Source organism: Trachemys scripta, chromosome 11, assembly GCF_013100865.1.
Source record: "Trachemys scripta elegans isolate TJP31775 chromosome 11, CAS_Tse_1.0, whole genome shotgun sequence".
Classification (NCBI taxonomy): Eukaryota; Metazoa; Chordata; order Testudines; family Emydidae; genus Trachemys; species Trachemys scripta.
The window spans coordinates 6723401-6738717 of NC_048308.1; the positions used below are offsets into that span (position 1 = coordinate 6723401).

Sequence of the window (15317 nt, forward strand, 5' to 3'; positions counted from 1 at the left end):
GGCAAAAGGAGGGGTCTCTGTGTCCCTACGTCAGTCCCTTACCTCATGTGTGATTGGGGAACTTTGTCCGGCTTTGTGGACAAAGTGCAAGATCCCTTACTGCCCAGTCTAGGCGGGATCACCTCAGTTGTCGTCCTCTCTTGGGCTGGAAAGGAGCCCAGCAGGATTGAAGAGACCAGCTCTGCTGGACAAGTTGCAGCAGTCTTGCTCCCTGGCAGGAAAAAAGGCAGGATTGAGGAAAAACCTGGCCCTGGGGCAAACCGCTCTGCCCCTTCCTCCATCTCCATGGGTGAAGTGAAGCCAGAAGGACAATGCGACAGATGGATAATCATGCTTACATCCTTATAGTCCACACGAGCAACTGCATCTGTAACTGCAGAGTTCAGTGATTTCTTCCCTGTCTGCTTCCCCATGAGTCATGGTTGTAAGAACTGGATACAGCACAGACTGTGCCAATACAAACGTTTCTTCTGCATGCCTTAGTGCCCAGACGAAGATGATGGGTACACACACTGTACCTTGTTTTGGGTGCCCACAATTAAGGATCATCTTGCTTTCTACTCTGGAGGCATGTTGCTGTGAAAATCCCATCACAACAGATCTGTAGACCTTAGCATGAAGAAGAAAAATTCTGTGCCAACCTAAAATTTCTTTTTTTCAAGTAATAAGATCTGCAGATCTGGTCCACCTTGGAGACAAGTAGATCATTCAGAATAGAGATGGGTATTGACATTCATAGATTTGGATTTGTTGGTGTTATGTGGAATTTACCATGCTCAGCAATAGAAGAAATTGTTATATTTTTTTCTCAAATTGTATTACACAGTTTATAATTTAGAAAAATGGATTTGAATTATTCTCACTGTAGAAATTATCTCTAATGGAGGGAACTTCAAGAGGCGGGATATTCCCTGCCTGCCAGTAACTGACAAGTCTGGTTCTGCTTCCAAGCTCTAAGCAGGCTGAAGTGAAGTACCCATTGCAATAGCACTGTGGACCTTATTAATTGAAGAAAGGTAACTTTCAGGTAGTACAGATAAATTTTCATATTGTGCTACTTTGTACACCATATTTCCTCTTGATTATTATGTTAAGTCTTCAGCCTCATTATTGTCACTACGTGACATTGAATTACATGAACCACTTAACTGGCTCAAAGCCTAATCAATTCAAAACATTTTGATGTGGTTTTATTGTTTATTACCTTCTATGCTTAGTGACTTTTCTCATTAATTTTTTTAGCAGTACAGTATTCAAAGGGATTTTCAAAAACTTGTAACATGAAAGCTTCATTATATTAACATAATAAATAATAAAATTGATAACATGCTCAGTTGTAAGCAAACTTGTCTGAAGATAGAATAGTCAGTCTGAGTTATATATGTAATAAATAAAATTCCATATAAGATAAGTGAGAATCACTAGGAATGCAAGCAAAAGTGAGTGTGGCACAGACCTGAATTGTAATTTTAATTGAGTGCAGAATTGCATCCTTTCTAGCTACTGAAGTCTGCTTATAGAATGCTGGTATGCAGCATTGGTCTCTCCAAGGGGCAGGATACAATGTGAAACAAACCCTTCTTGTGAATGCTAGCATAGGTGGTTTAAATCTGCAGCTGGTGTTATGTGGAAATGCTACTTGCAGGTTCTCATTGGATATGCTTAGTGTCTATTATGAAGGCGCTGGTTTTGACACCATAGTTAAGGCTGACACCACTTGGTACTTATAGCAGGGATTTTACCTCATAGCATATTGTCCCCAAATTTACAGCACTTACTCTCTGAGGAATTAATTAATTTTCTGGGAATTTACAAGTAAATCTGTTAGTTACTTCATACATTAAAATTAAATTGGATCACTTAAGAAATTTAGAATCTTACCTGTTCTATCTTTTCTTTGTCCCAACACAAAGACTTTAAACTTTCCATATGGTTTAAAATTAATTAAAATATTGTGTATTGTTTGTATTTGAAGAAATTAGGTGGTAATGAAATTTTTAGTGATTGTTGCATCTAATTGTTATGACTGTATAGGCTACAGACAGGCTCATGTCAATAGCTCAGGTAAGTCTTAAATGAGGAATGCTGTTGTTACAGCAGAGGAAACTCAGCCAGTCACTACTGTTTCTCTACAGCTAATTTACATGCAGTGATTTTATTGGTTGTAATGTCTTGGTGATATGAAGAGTTCTCATTGGTAGGTTATTTGGCCTGGCTGTCACTACTCTTTAAAGATTCCATGGCTGCATACTAGTTTGGGCATCATTGTTTCCAAAGTCTTCCCATGGCATTGCTGACTTGCCTCTGCTGTGCACTGAGGCTACAGTGCTGGGGCAGTAGTGCCAGGGGAGGTGACACAGGAGTGCAGGCAGATCGTTTAAATCACTTTTTGGGACTTAACTCTCCCTGATCCTCTTCACATATTGCTGTTCTCAGTAATGTGGGACCTGAGCTTTCCCTGACCACCTTCACGTATTGCTGGTCTCAGTAATGCAGTCCTCTAAACCAATAGGTCAATTGCAAATTGAGGGCCAGATTCACCATTTCGCCGTGATTGCTATGCACTGCTTTGGTGTACTAGTGAATCTGCCTTTAAAAGTTCAAATGGAAAAATTAATACTACATATCTCCAAATCATTTATAATCTCTCATGGTAGCATTCTCTTTGGTTGCTTGTTCAGGGTTTGCTTAGGACACTTTGAATAACTTTTAACAAACGAAGAGAATTCCCAGAAAAAAAAAATGTTAAAATGGAATTACGGTTGAGGCTAGGCATCAGTAATTCAGGGTGGAAAAAATTGTAATCATCCCCAAACTAAGCATTATAAATCCAGCAAATACAGAGTTAAGTTTACACTTAAAAGAAATCCAAACATGTTAAGATAAGAAATTCGCAAGTAAGGCATCCAAACATCCTTAACTTTGCCATGTAGTGATGCTGCAAGGGAAAAAATATAAAATAAGTTTAAAATCTGTTTAATCTGGTCTGAGACCAGAAACACTAAATGCCTGAATCATAATTGTATGGTGGATTACATGATGTTTCTACATGACAAAATTTAGGTTGTATGGATGCCTTAACTGTACATCCCTTCTTTTAGTATGTTTGTTGTTTTCAGTGTAAACTCAACTCTGAATTTCCTTGATTTATAATGCTGGGGCTGTAATGTATTTTAACCTTAAGTAACTGATGTAATTTTAAACTTATTTCCATTTAATGTATTTTTTGGTCAGGGAACATAAAACAGACACAGGAGCAACACAACAGAAGAAAGACATGTATTACCCAGTGTGATGGGTTTCCCCCGGGGTGCCACCTGGAACTGGGGTACCACTGAGCCTTCGACCCACCAGCCTGGGCTCTCTCTTACACAGTACTGCTGTGACAGGCTGCAAAGCCCTCCAGCCTGCACTTACACCAGCATACATACGGGTAGGGGCACACACAGCTGCAGTTATAAGCAGGCTCTCTGACCAGCCCCTGCGTAGGAAGGCTGCTCCCAGCTGCTCAGGCACATACCGCCTCTGTAGTATAAATCAAAATTATACCATCTTGCACTGCACAGGGAACTAACTATATAGCGTAAGCTCATAAAATTTGCCGCCTCCCTCTATGTGGAGAGGAATATGCAATTGCCTTTTGCTCCAAGTTATGATTCCCACACACTGGTTTAGATAAAGCAAAAACAAGTTTATCAACTATGAAAGACAGATTTTAAGTGATAGCAAACAGCTCAAAGCAGATTACCTAGCAAATAAACAAAAACCACAAATTAAACTTAATATACTAAATAGATTGGATATGAATAGCCGGTTCTCATCCTAAGAGATGATACAGCCAGGCTGCAGATTCTTAAGGGGCAAGCTGCACTTGCTTTACAGCTTGGAATCTCCAGGTGTTTCATTTACAGGCTAAAAATCCCTTTAGCCTGGGTCCAGGACATCCTCCAGTTCAGTGTTTGTTTCTCAGGTGTTTCTAGGAATCTTCTCGGGTGGAGAGTGAAGACCCCAGATATTGTCACTCCCTGTCTTACATAGCTTTTGCATATGGCGGGGACCCTTCATTCCCAAAGGTTGGTTCCCAGACCGGTTTGTGGGAAAAATGCTGACATCCCAAGATGGAGTCTAGAGGCATGTTGTCTTGTCACATGGCCTTGCAGTCATAGCAGCCATTACTCGGAGGCTGTCTGTAGCGATCTCAGGAATGTTCCCCAGGTGGGAGATAAGCTTCTCCTAAGGTCTATTGTTTTTTCCTAATGGCCCCTTGCCCTGGATAGGTCCTTCCCCACCCACTATCTAGACTGAAAACATCTTATCTAGTGGGTGTTACCCAGATGAAACTACATTTGAAATAAATACATAGTCAATATTCATAACTTCAGAAACAAAAATGATACATGCATACAAATAGTATAATCATATTCAGCAAATCATAACCTGTTCAATGACATCTCACATGGCCAGTCTTGCATAAAATGCACAATAATTATGCCATAATCATATAATAATAATATCACTGTGAAGAATATGGGGTGCAGTGTCACACCCAGGGTGTGGGGATAGGATATATAAAATCATCAGTCACCTAACAAATGTGGTCATGGTGGACAGCTGAGACTCCACTTATTGGAATAAACAGAGTGGAGGTGGTGGTCTGCACTGGATCACTTGCTGGTGTGGAGGTGAAAAGTTGGTCAGGACTTGATGTTTCTGAAGTAAGGAAGCTGGGTTAATGTAGTGTAAGTGTAAATATGTATTAAATAAACTTGTAGACTTCTGATAATTTAGCAATGACATAAATAAAAATACAGAATGCAGTTAGTCATATCTATGAATGCATAGTATCTGTTGTAGTCTTTCAGATACCATTTCTTCAAGGAGAGCATAATATAGCTATCAGAGATGCATGCGAAACAGAAAATATTCTAGGAATTAATAAATCCATCACCATTTTCACTAGTGTTGCAAAACAGTGCAATAGAAGACATTAGATATAAAAATATTAATTTTACATGTCAAGAGTTTAGTAACAAAGCTAAATAATTTTTTTAAATATTATTTTAAGGCTGACAGTATGCTTTCAAGCTACCAACTGGAAATGGTCCCATATTAAAATATGGATTGATGTTTTCAATGACAATGAAATACATAAATGAGGATGTGTTGCATGGTGTGTTGTGAGTTTGTTAATTATGGAATAATACTTATCCGTTTTTATAACATTATAAATGAAATGTTGGAAGTGAGAATATGGAATCAGGCCTTTTGTGTCCTGCAGAGCTTAATGCAGTTGTTTGTGCTCTGACAATGAATCTATTACAGCAAAATTTCTGACACTGAAAGCAAAGAATCCTGGTGACTGCAATAGAGCCAATGTACACCATACCTATGAAAATAAATGCAATTTATTGCTGTGGAGTTTGACTTTTAGTGATTGCTGCTTGTGGTAATCAGTTACATGGATCACAAGCTATTTGCTATAGGCCTACCTTTTATATTTATTGATGAGATATTCTGTAAGGATGAAATGGGAAATGATTTTCTTTTTCCCATCAAAAATAAGATTTCACAGTTTTTTGAGCACCACTTGGCTGCAGGTATATTGAATGTCAGAGTTTGTGGGAGTGCTAACTAGATCTAATTATAACATTACCTACCAACCTTGCTTGTAATATGCCTAAAAGAACTTAGTCTGTCCTTATGCGGTGGTGATTTTGTTTGCCATATACATGCCTGATTTGGGCAGTTAATGCTTTTTGGATCTAAATGTAGTGATCATTAGGCTGTAAGGATAAGTTATCAAAAGAGATGTATTGCACTGTTAATTATATAGTGTGAAAGTGTGAATACTGTATTACCACATGGGAGTTGTGGAAAACAAACTAAGAACTCCTCAGAGGACATGATCTAACTGTTCAAGAATGTACTTTACAAACCATAAAATACAGAACCAGTGCAGAAAAATATTGTGTGGCAACTATAGTTTGTAGTGCTTCATAGACTTGTTGGTCTTTAGAATTTATTTTACAAGATAAGTGAAGAGGGAGCATTACATAAAATATTTGGAAGGCAAATAGTACAGGTTGGTGTGATTGAAGGAAAAAAGTTGAGAATGTGGGAATGAGTTTAAGGGAGTGGCTTAGGGCTTGTCTACACTACAGGTGTTAGTGGCATAGTTACGGCACTGGAGAGCTGTAGTGTAGACGCTTCCTACAGCACGGAAATGGTTTTTCCATTGTTATAAGTAATCCACTTCCCCATGCGTCAGTAGCTAGGTTGACAGAAACATTCCTTCATCAACCTAGCTGTGTCTACAGAGAAGGTTAGGTCAGCATAGTTCTGGTTCTCGAGTGTGAATTTTTCACATTTGCGAGTGATGTAGCTATATTGAGCAAAATTTTAAGTGTAGACTAGGCCTAAGACAAAAACTTGGGAGCGGAGTAGGAGGAGATGGAGAAAAGAGATACTGATAGATGTGGGGGAGGATTTATTTAGCAGTAAAGAAGGTTCAGTGCAGTGTGGCGCAAGAAGAGAAGAAGCAAGTGCAGACATTCAAGGATATAATAAAATGCAACGTTTTTATCTAGTTCTGAATAATAAAATGCCCATCACTTACATAAGGAGTCATTATGGAATAAATCTGTCAGGTCATGTTTCTTACATCCTTATTGGAGGAAGCAATAACTCTTCTGTTTAATATACAATCTTCAGTCCACAGAAAGGGACGTATTACAGAAGTATATACAATAGTATGAATAATCAAGGACAAGGCTTTTATTATGATAGCATTCAGGATCCCCAGTCAAGGATTAGAGCTCCATTCCGCTGCACTGATAATAGTCAAGAAGACTGTTCCTCCCCAAAGCGCTCACAGTTTACATATTAAACAAGATACAAGTGGATAAAACAAATAAACAATGGGGGAGTTGGGAGTATCAGTGGAGTAACCAACAATAAAAGGAACAGATTTACATTTACCAGGAGGGCAGAAGTAAAAATCATGATTTAACCACAATTATTGCTTAAAAGTACTTTATGCTTCTATAGTGCCTTTCAGCTGACACCTCAGAGCACTCTAATAATAAAAACAAATAGACAAATTCATAATGGAAATGAGGTGTAAATTTTTAACAGTGAGAGAAATTAACCATTGGAAAAATTTACCAAGGCTCATGGTGGATTCTCCATCACTGACTATTTTTAACTCAAAATTGGATATTTTTTTTAAAAGATATGCTGTAGAATTATTTTGGGAAAGTTCTATGGCCTATGTTATACAGGAGGTCAGACTAGATGATCACAGAGGGCCCTTCTGGCCTTGGAATCAATCTGTGAAAAACTTTGTGAGATGATTGTATACTCATTGTAGAGATGGAGGTTAAAGTTATTTAGGGACCCATGGTATGTCAGTAGTTGAGCAAGGAGGCTTTTAAACAAATTTAGTTCATATGTTTGTGCACTTTAAGTGTTGCTGTTGCTCAGTATAATGGTAATCCATTTGTCAGCAGAGTCAGTGCAGAAGGAAGGCATGAGTTGTAGAAAGGGAAAATCGGGAACAAATTTGCAAGGGAAGAAGGAGGGAGAGAGAGGCAAAGAAATGTGTGAGGAATGGCAAGTGAAATGTTGAGTTTACGGTACAGTTAGAGCATCAATTAGGGGAGAAAAATAGATTTGATCATTCTTACCAAGTTCTTCGGGACAAGATTGTATTATATCTTTTGCATTTGTTGTTTAGCACCTAGAACATCAAGGCCCCAGTCCTGGTGGTGTCGTGTGTGGTTTTGAAATGAGAATATTAAATAACCCGTCCAATGGGTACACCTCTGCCCAGGAAGCAGTAGTAGTCAGAACTATTAAGTATTTTGATGTCATTCCACATAATATTTTTTAAATAGATGTATGTATTTACACATGTATGTGGGCTTATATATACACACACACACACACACACACACACAAGTGGCACAGTGTAACTGAATGCATGATTTTATTTTAACTTACCTAGTTAAACTGGTACAAAAGGCTGTGTGGACACTTCAGATTATCTTAAATCAGTTAAGAATCTGTGTAAGTTAAACCAATGTAAGCCACCCTTGTGCCAAAATAAGTGTCTACATCAGTTGCACCTGTTTACATTGGTTTAAAAATGATTTAAATCAAACTAGTTCAACTTTCTCGTTCACTCAAGTCCCTGTATATGTTAGGTTTAGCAGTTTTAGGCTTAAAGAAAAGCAAGCTCAGCCTTCAAAGAGAAGAAGGGCATGTGTTTTTCCCTTGACCAGGGAAAGATGCCCTCACTCTACCTCTCCAGTATCTTTCAGACGGGGAACACTTCTACTTAAGAGCCCGATCTCACTATGGCATGGGTAAAAAGTGAGATATGTACAAAGGGGACATTTAACCCCTGGATGAAGGCAAAATTGAGGAGGAGGAGATAATCCAGAGAATGGATGATTGTAATTTTCAAAAAACTGAGTTTCAGAATTACTAGAGTATTTCTTTTTAGAGAGAATATCTATGGGAGGCATGCCAATACAATTCAGAAATCTGTGCAAAGTTGTTAAGTCGTCATATTGTATTCAGAGTTAACATTCATTTCACTTGCACATATCTTTAAACATCCTGTTCACAGGACTTCTCTATAAAGACAATGTTAACTCCACCCCAATATGTAGCTTATTTTGTGTCTTTTCTGAGAAACTTAGTTATGGCAAAATATACAACTGTTTTAAGAGGCACTTGGCTTGATTTCAGTATTTGTTCTTTAAGATGATCTTTTAGACTTTACCACTTGAAACCTCCAACTTACACTACTTTCAATAACCCTCCACTGTATTAACATATGTTTGTTTTGGTAGTCCATCACTGATGATGATGCCAATATTGTCGCAGTTCTCATCTATGGCTACGCATATGACTCTGAAGTCCGAACAGAGTCGGCCACACTGAGGGCATGGGAAGTCTGTATTTATGATATTTGATGATGCAGTTCTGTGGCACCTTTCACGTGCAGCCTGGAGATGAATTTGTTGATCCTGCTCAAACCTGTTACAGGCTGATCTTGTCAGAGACCACCAGTGAGTCCTATTCTGAGCCATTTGCTCAAGTTCTTTGGGATTAATGCCAGCCTTCTGGAGACTGCTCTTCAGGTTATCTTTGAAGTGCTTATATGGACAACCCTTCTTTCTTTCCCCCTGTCTCAGCTCTCCACAGAAGATCTGTTTTGGGAGATTGTGGTTTTGCATTCTGATGACATGTCTGGACCACCTAAGTTGTGCTCTCACTAACATTTCCTCAGTACTTGTTGTGTTTGCTCTTTCAAGGACGTAATATTGGTCACTCTGTCTTGCCAGTGAATGCTCATTATTGAGCGGAGGGAGCACATGTGAAATTGATCAAACTATTTAATGTGAAAGCTATAAAGAGTCCACATCTCAGATCGATACAGGAGAGATGTTAGAACCACTGCATTATAGATCTTCAATTTGGTGGAAAGACAAATGTGTTGGTTTTGTTCAGAGTTGGCCAAGAGCCTGGCTGGCTTTACTAATTCTGGAGGAAATTTCCTATCAAGGGAACCGTCACTTGAGATGGTACTGCCCAAATACTTGAACTGATCCACATTTTTCAGCTGTCTTGGAGGAAGATGGCTGGCACTGGGGCATTGGAATGAGGTCCTAGTTGGAACAAGACCTCTGTTTTCCCGAGACTGATACTTCAGAAAATCTATCAATGATGATTTGAAGGTCATCATATCTATGAGCCATCAAGGAGCAGTCATCTGCAAAAAGTTTCTCGACGAGAAGTCTCTCTGGCGTCTTGGTCTTAGCATTGAGTCTTTGAAGATCAAAGAGGGAACCTTCGAGTCAGTGGCGAATGCAAGTCCATTGTGGCATAGCTGAGGACACAGGCAAAGAACAAGTTGAACAGCACTGGAGCAAGTATGCAGCTTTGCTTCACTCCATTTGAGATTTCAAACACGTCAGAAAAGTCACTACGGGCGAGCACTTGCACTGTCATGTGATCATGGAACGGATGGATGATTTGTATAAACCTTCTTGGACAGCCCAGTTTATGCAGAATAGGCCATAGATCCTCTCTGTTGACCATATCTAAAGCTTTGGTCAAATTGATGAAAACTGGATACTGGTCCATGTTCTGCTCCAGACATTTTTCCTGGACCTGCCTTATGACAAAGATCATGTCCATAGTACTACGACCTGGTCTGAAACACACTGCACTTCTGGCAGTTTCTCCTCAGATATGTTTTCAATGAGTCTGTTCAATAGAGTGCAAGCTAGTATTTTCCCTGCTGTACAGAGAAGAACAATGCCTCTGTAGTTTCCATAGTCAGCTTTGCTGCCTTTGTTTTTGAACAGTGATAAAATAATAGCATCTTTGAAGGCTTGTGGCATTTCTTCTTCCACCCAAATGCTACTCAAGATGTTGCGAAACACCCTGATGGCCTTGGGGCTGGCTACTTTATACAGTTCTGCTGGAATACCATCCTTTCTGGACACTTTGCCAGAGTTCAGTTGTTTGATGACTTTCATAACTTCCTCAACTGATGGAGGGAGGTCAAGATCCTCTTTGATCAGTTTTTCGGGTAAATGATCAAGGACATGCCGATTAACTGTGGATGGTCTATTGAGTAGACTATTGAAGTGTTCAGCCCATCTCAGTACGTTTCCCTCCTTGTTTTTGATGAGGATTGTGCTATCTGCCGACTTCAAGGTGGCTGTGCCAGATTTAGATGGTCCCGTAGACTGCTTTGAGAGTCAAAGAACATCTTTCCGTTGTTTGTATATACATAATGCTGAACTTCTGCTGCTTTCCTCTCACACCACTCATCTTGCATTCTCCTGAGTTCAGACTGGGTTTTGCTCTGTAAGTACTTTAAATTTATCTTTCTTTGAGATGGAAGTAAGTTCATTTTGCCATTCAACAAATGCTTTCTACTTGTCACTTAGGAGTTTGGAAATGTCCTCGTTGTTCTCATTGAACCAATCCTGATGTACCTTTTCTTTGGCCCCAGCACTGATTTAGCTGTGTCAATAATCACGCTAGAACTGTTTCCATTTTTCTGTTGGGTTGTCAGTGATTGGCAGACATGAAAAAAGCTTGTAATCAGGTGACTGATGAAACTGCACCTGATAGGTAGTATGCTTGAGCTTTGCTATGTTGAAGGCTATTCTGGTAAGTTTGGGGCACTTGCGCCGTGAAGGGACTGTATGCAGGTTCAGCACTGCTCTTACCAATCTGTGGTCTGTCCAGCATTCTGCACCATTCATGGCTTTGGAAATTCTGACATCGCGGCTGTCTCGTTGGCGGGTGATAACATAGTCCATCAGGGCCATTGTTTGGACCGTGGGTGCACCCATGTTGTTTTATATTTATAATTTTGCCTAAAGATGGTGTTAGTAATGAGCAGATTATGTTCTGCATATTTACCCAAGAGGAGCAGTCTGTTGCTGTTCATCTTTCCCATTCCGTGTCGTCCTATCATATCTCTCCAGGCACTGCTGTCTCTACCAACTCTAGCGTTAAAGTCTCCCAGCAGGATGAGCTCGTCATATGCTGGGGTTGAGTTGAGGATGGAGTCCGGGTCAGAGTAGAACTGCTTCTTGCTTTCTTCTGTGGTGGCCAGTGTAGGCGCATAGGCACTGATGATAGACATGCCATAAAGGATTCAGGGGAAATCGAAGTTTCATGAGCCGTTCATTCAGGCCAACAGGGAGGTCAGCGAGTTGTTTCAGGAGAGATGTTCTTATTGCAAATCCAACTCCATGGATCCTGTCTTCACCCTCTGCTTTTCCTTTCCAAAAGAGTGTAATCACCTCCTAGCTCACTGGAACCTTCTCTGGCCAGTCTAGTCTCACTCAGTGCTGCAATATCAATATTGTAGCAGGCAAGTTCTCTGGAAACAAGAGCTGTTCTTCTCACAGGCCTTTGTGCATCGCCTCCATCAATAAGGGTGCAGACATTCCATGCTGCTGGATGATTTAGTTGGTGTTGGATCCTGCTTTGAGCAGGGGTTTGGACTAGATGACCTCCTGAGGTCTCTTCCAACCCTAATATTCTATGATTCTATGCTCCTACAATGATTTTTTCTTCGTTATTGTTTTTCGATTGCTGTAGGATGATCTGCCAGTCATGGTAGTCTGGCCAGATGTTATGGGGCAGGCAATGTTTAGGGCACCTTTACTAGCTCCTTTCCTTAAAAGGGGTGAGCAGTGCTACTCTTAAAAGGGCTGCTCAGTTGCTTAGGCTGCTGCCAAACTTCTCCACTGCCCCAAGAGCCACTAGTCCCAAAGCCGCCCTACGTACAGGGTTGTGGTTACAACTGACTGACTTTCTTTGACCCATGAAATTCTGTTGAGCTTTTGCTGAGATAGAAATGATTAAAATTGCTATCTCCCTGGTGTTTCTCAGGAAAATTTTGGTGGGATGCCAAAAGAATAATTAATCTCAAGCATTCTAAGGACGAGCTGACGCTGCCTCTACAGCAGAAGCAGCATGCTGTATTGAGGATATATGAGAAGTACTGGAGCAGATGTAGCAGGCTGGACTCCTCCCATGCACCCTTTTGAAACCAACACACTGCTCCAGTGGCTGTCTACACCCCAAGGTCATCACGTGGGTCAGGAGTTTTCCCAGTGCCCAGGTTAGAAGGGAGCGAGAGAGAGAGGGCAGACCAGACCAGGCAGGGTATACCCAGTGGCACATCTGTTCTCTGGAATAACAACCTTCTCCTGCCACCTGCTGATATAGTTACTCTCGTGGTTCAAGTGTTGAAGGTCTGTCAGCATTGCTGAGGGTTCAGAGAATAAAATACAATATTGTACTATTTCTCATTTGCAGATATATTCAAATTCAATACAAATTGCATACATAGGGATGCAACTTGTTTCTGAAAAATTCCCTTCCATCAATGTTAGCTCAGTCTGTTTAAAATAATAATAATAATAGTTATGGCTCCCTAGTCAGAGCACTTTTAGGCATAGGTTTTGTTAGCTGAGGAAGCAAAATTTAACTGACTTTTCAGCTGCTTAATATTCTGTTCTTTAGGAAAATTAGAACGCTAGGCCTCCAAGTAAAAAGCTGTTCTAAAAATTTCTTTATTACAATGTTGGATTTTTAAAATACTTTCTAACTTCTAACAGTAAATAAAAGTTTGGGCCTAAATTGAAAGTGCTTGTTTTCTGGCATTTATATTTTTTGGCTATTCCTGTCAGATGGTCAGCTTTACGAATCTTACTTTCCTTACACTTTTTTCAACTCTTGTTGTAGTGATTTTGAATGGTTATGCCGTGCTAACGCCTTTTTCTAGATATCTGGCTTCGTTTTACTTAGAACCAAAGTATCTAGTTCTGAAGCATGTTTAGGTCTTGATAATATTTCTTTTTCTTTTTGATTTCAGAAAATTGCTGTAGTGAAAGGGATGCTATAGTTAAGCTATTTAACTTCAGTACATACTCACTTGAGAAGTGTAGGTTTGTTGCCACTAAATAACAAGAAGTTGAGTTTGATAAAATAATCTTTTTCAAATCTGAACAAACTCATGAATGTATTCCTCCTTTTCCTTTTTCTCTTCCTCTCCCTGTGTCTACATTACGAACTTCTACTGGCATAGTGCTGTCGGTCAAGAAGGCAAAGAAGTGTGATCCCTGACTAACATAGCTGTGTTGGCAGAAATCTATAGAGTAGACGCAGCTATCTTCAAAACTGCGCTTTGACTGGCATAGCTTGTTTCACTCATGGAATGGGGATGGCTTTAGTATTCTGGTAAAAAGTGCAGCTTTGCTGGTGTAGCTGTGTCCATGCTAGTAACTTTGTGCTGATATAGTATACCATAGCCCTGTACGCCGTAAAGTGCTGCTAGCATAGACATAGAAGGGTAGTAAAACATTTTTTGAAGATGTTTCCTGTTTTTGAACTATTAGGGCTAGTCTAATACTGCAGGGCTTTGGAGCTGTGCTCCAGCTCCAGATAAAAACCTGCAGCTCCACTGCTCCGCGCTCCAGCTCTGGGCTCCGCTCCAAAGCCCTGCTCCACTGGCTATGTTAAAGCGCTGCCGCGGCAGAGCGCTACGAGAGACCTCTCCTAGCGCTCTAAAAAGACAACCTCCACGAGGGGCACAGCTCTCAGCGCTGGTGCACTGTCTTCACTGGCACTTTACAGCGCTGAAACTTACTGCACTCGGGGGTGTTTTTTCACACCCCCGAACGAGAAAGTTGCAGCGCTGTAAAGTGTCAGTGTAGATGAGCCCTTATTCTCCCTTTATTTACTGATTGCAAGCCAAGCATTTAAATTCGCAAGTATTTGAAGAAATTATTGTAGTGTACTGTTAGGATTTGGGCATTTGGGAGTAGAGCAGTAGCCATCTTGTATTAAAGATGGAAAGGATTTTGTGTCTTAGTTTACTGTAGGTTTTTTCTCATTTCATACAGTTTCAGCATTTAAAAGTTTGTGTGGAGTTTGCTTGGTACTAGAATAATGGAAAACACAGGTACTGTTATAATCTAATCGGTCATCTCTAATGCCTCCTCCTGCTAATATAGAGTTTTTCCTTGAATTTTTTTCTAACATTTTGTGCTGATTAATGTTGATTATCTCTAAGGATTTGCGGGGTACTGGTTCACAACTTTCCTTGGAAGAGTGCTTATTTAAATTTAACTCAGTACAGGATAATAACTTGTTTGCTGCGGCTTGTTGTAATGGATCACTGTGTTTGAATAACTTCATTTAGTAACCAGTATTATTTGTTTGGTAATATAGAATGTTGCAGTTTTAAGGCTCTCTCAATGCTTTGTATATCTTCTTACGGGAAAAGTGAGGCTTTGTCAGTCATTGGCCATAATTAAAAATGTTAGTCTTTAGTCTGTACTCTGTTCAATAGGTTCTTTTAGAGTGAAATTTGTCTCCGATGACATCTTTAAGGATATTCACCATCAATCAAAAATTCATACAGCTGTTTAAATATCCATGCAGTGTAACTCTGAAAGTATTTTTCAGTAATTGTGTTGATTTAGATCTAGAGACTGATTTGCAAATGAAATATTAGATTAATTTATTAGGATTGAAGAATGATATTGGAATGTTCTGTTACCTGAATTCTGTCATGTCCTAAAAATACCAATTTAATTTATTGCCTTATTTTGTCACTTTTTTTAATCATTTTGCTATTCATCAAATTTGTTGGTAAATGAATAGCTTTATGGAACAATTGCATAGCTACTGTATTTTCTGTTCCCGAGGGCAACAAGAAATTCCTATGTAGCCATTTTTAATTGAGGAAAAATAACTTTTATTTGTGG

The 15317-nt window shown here is 39.7% G+C and overlaps 1 protein-coding gene across 4 annotated transcripts in view; it reads left to right on the forward strand.

Moving 5' to 3' along the window:
- Positions 1-15317, forward strand: part of PTPN4 (protein tyrosine phosphatase non-receptor type 4) — a 214436-nt gene that overhangs the window by 51396 nt on the left and 147723 nt on the right. The gene's annotated exons all lie outside the window — the stretch shown is intronic.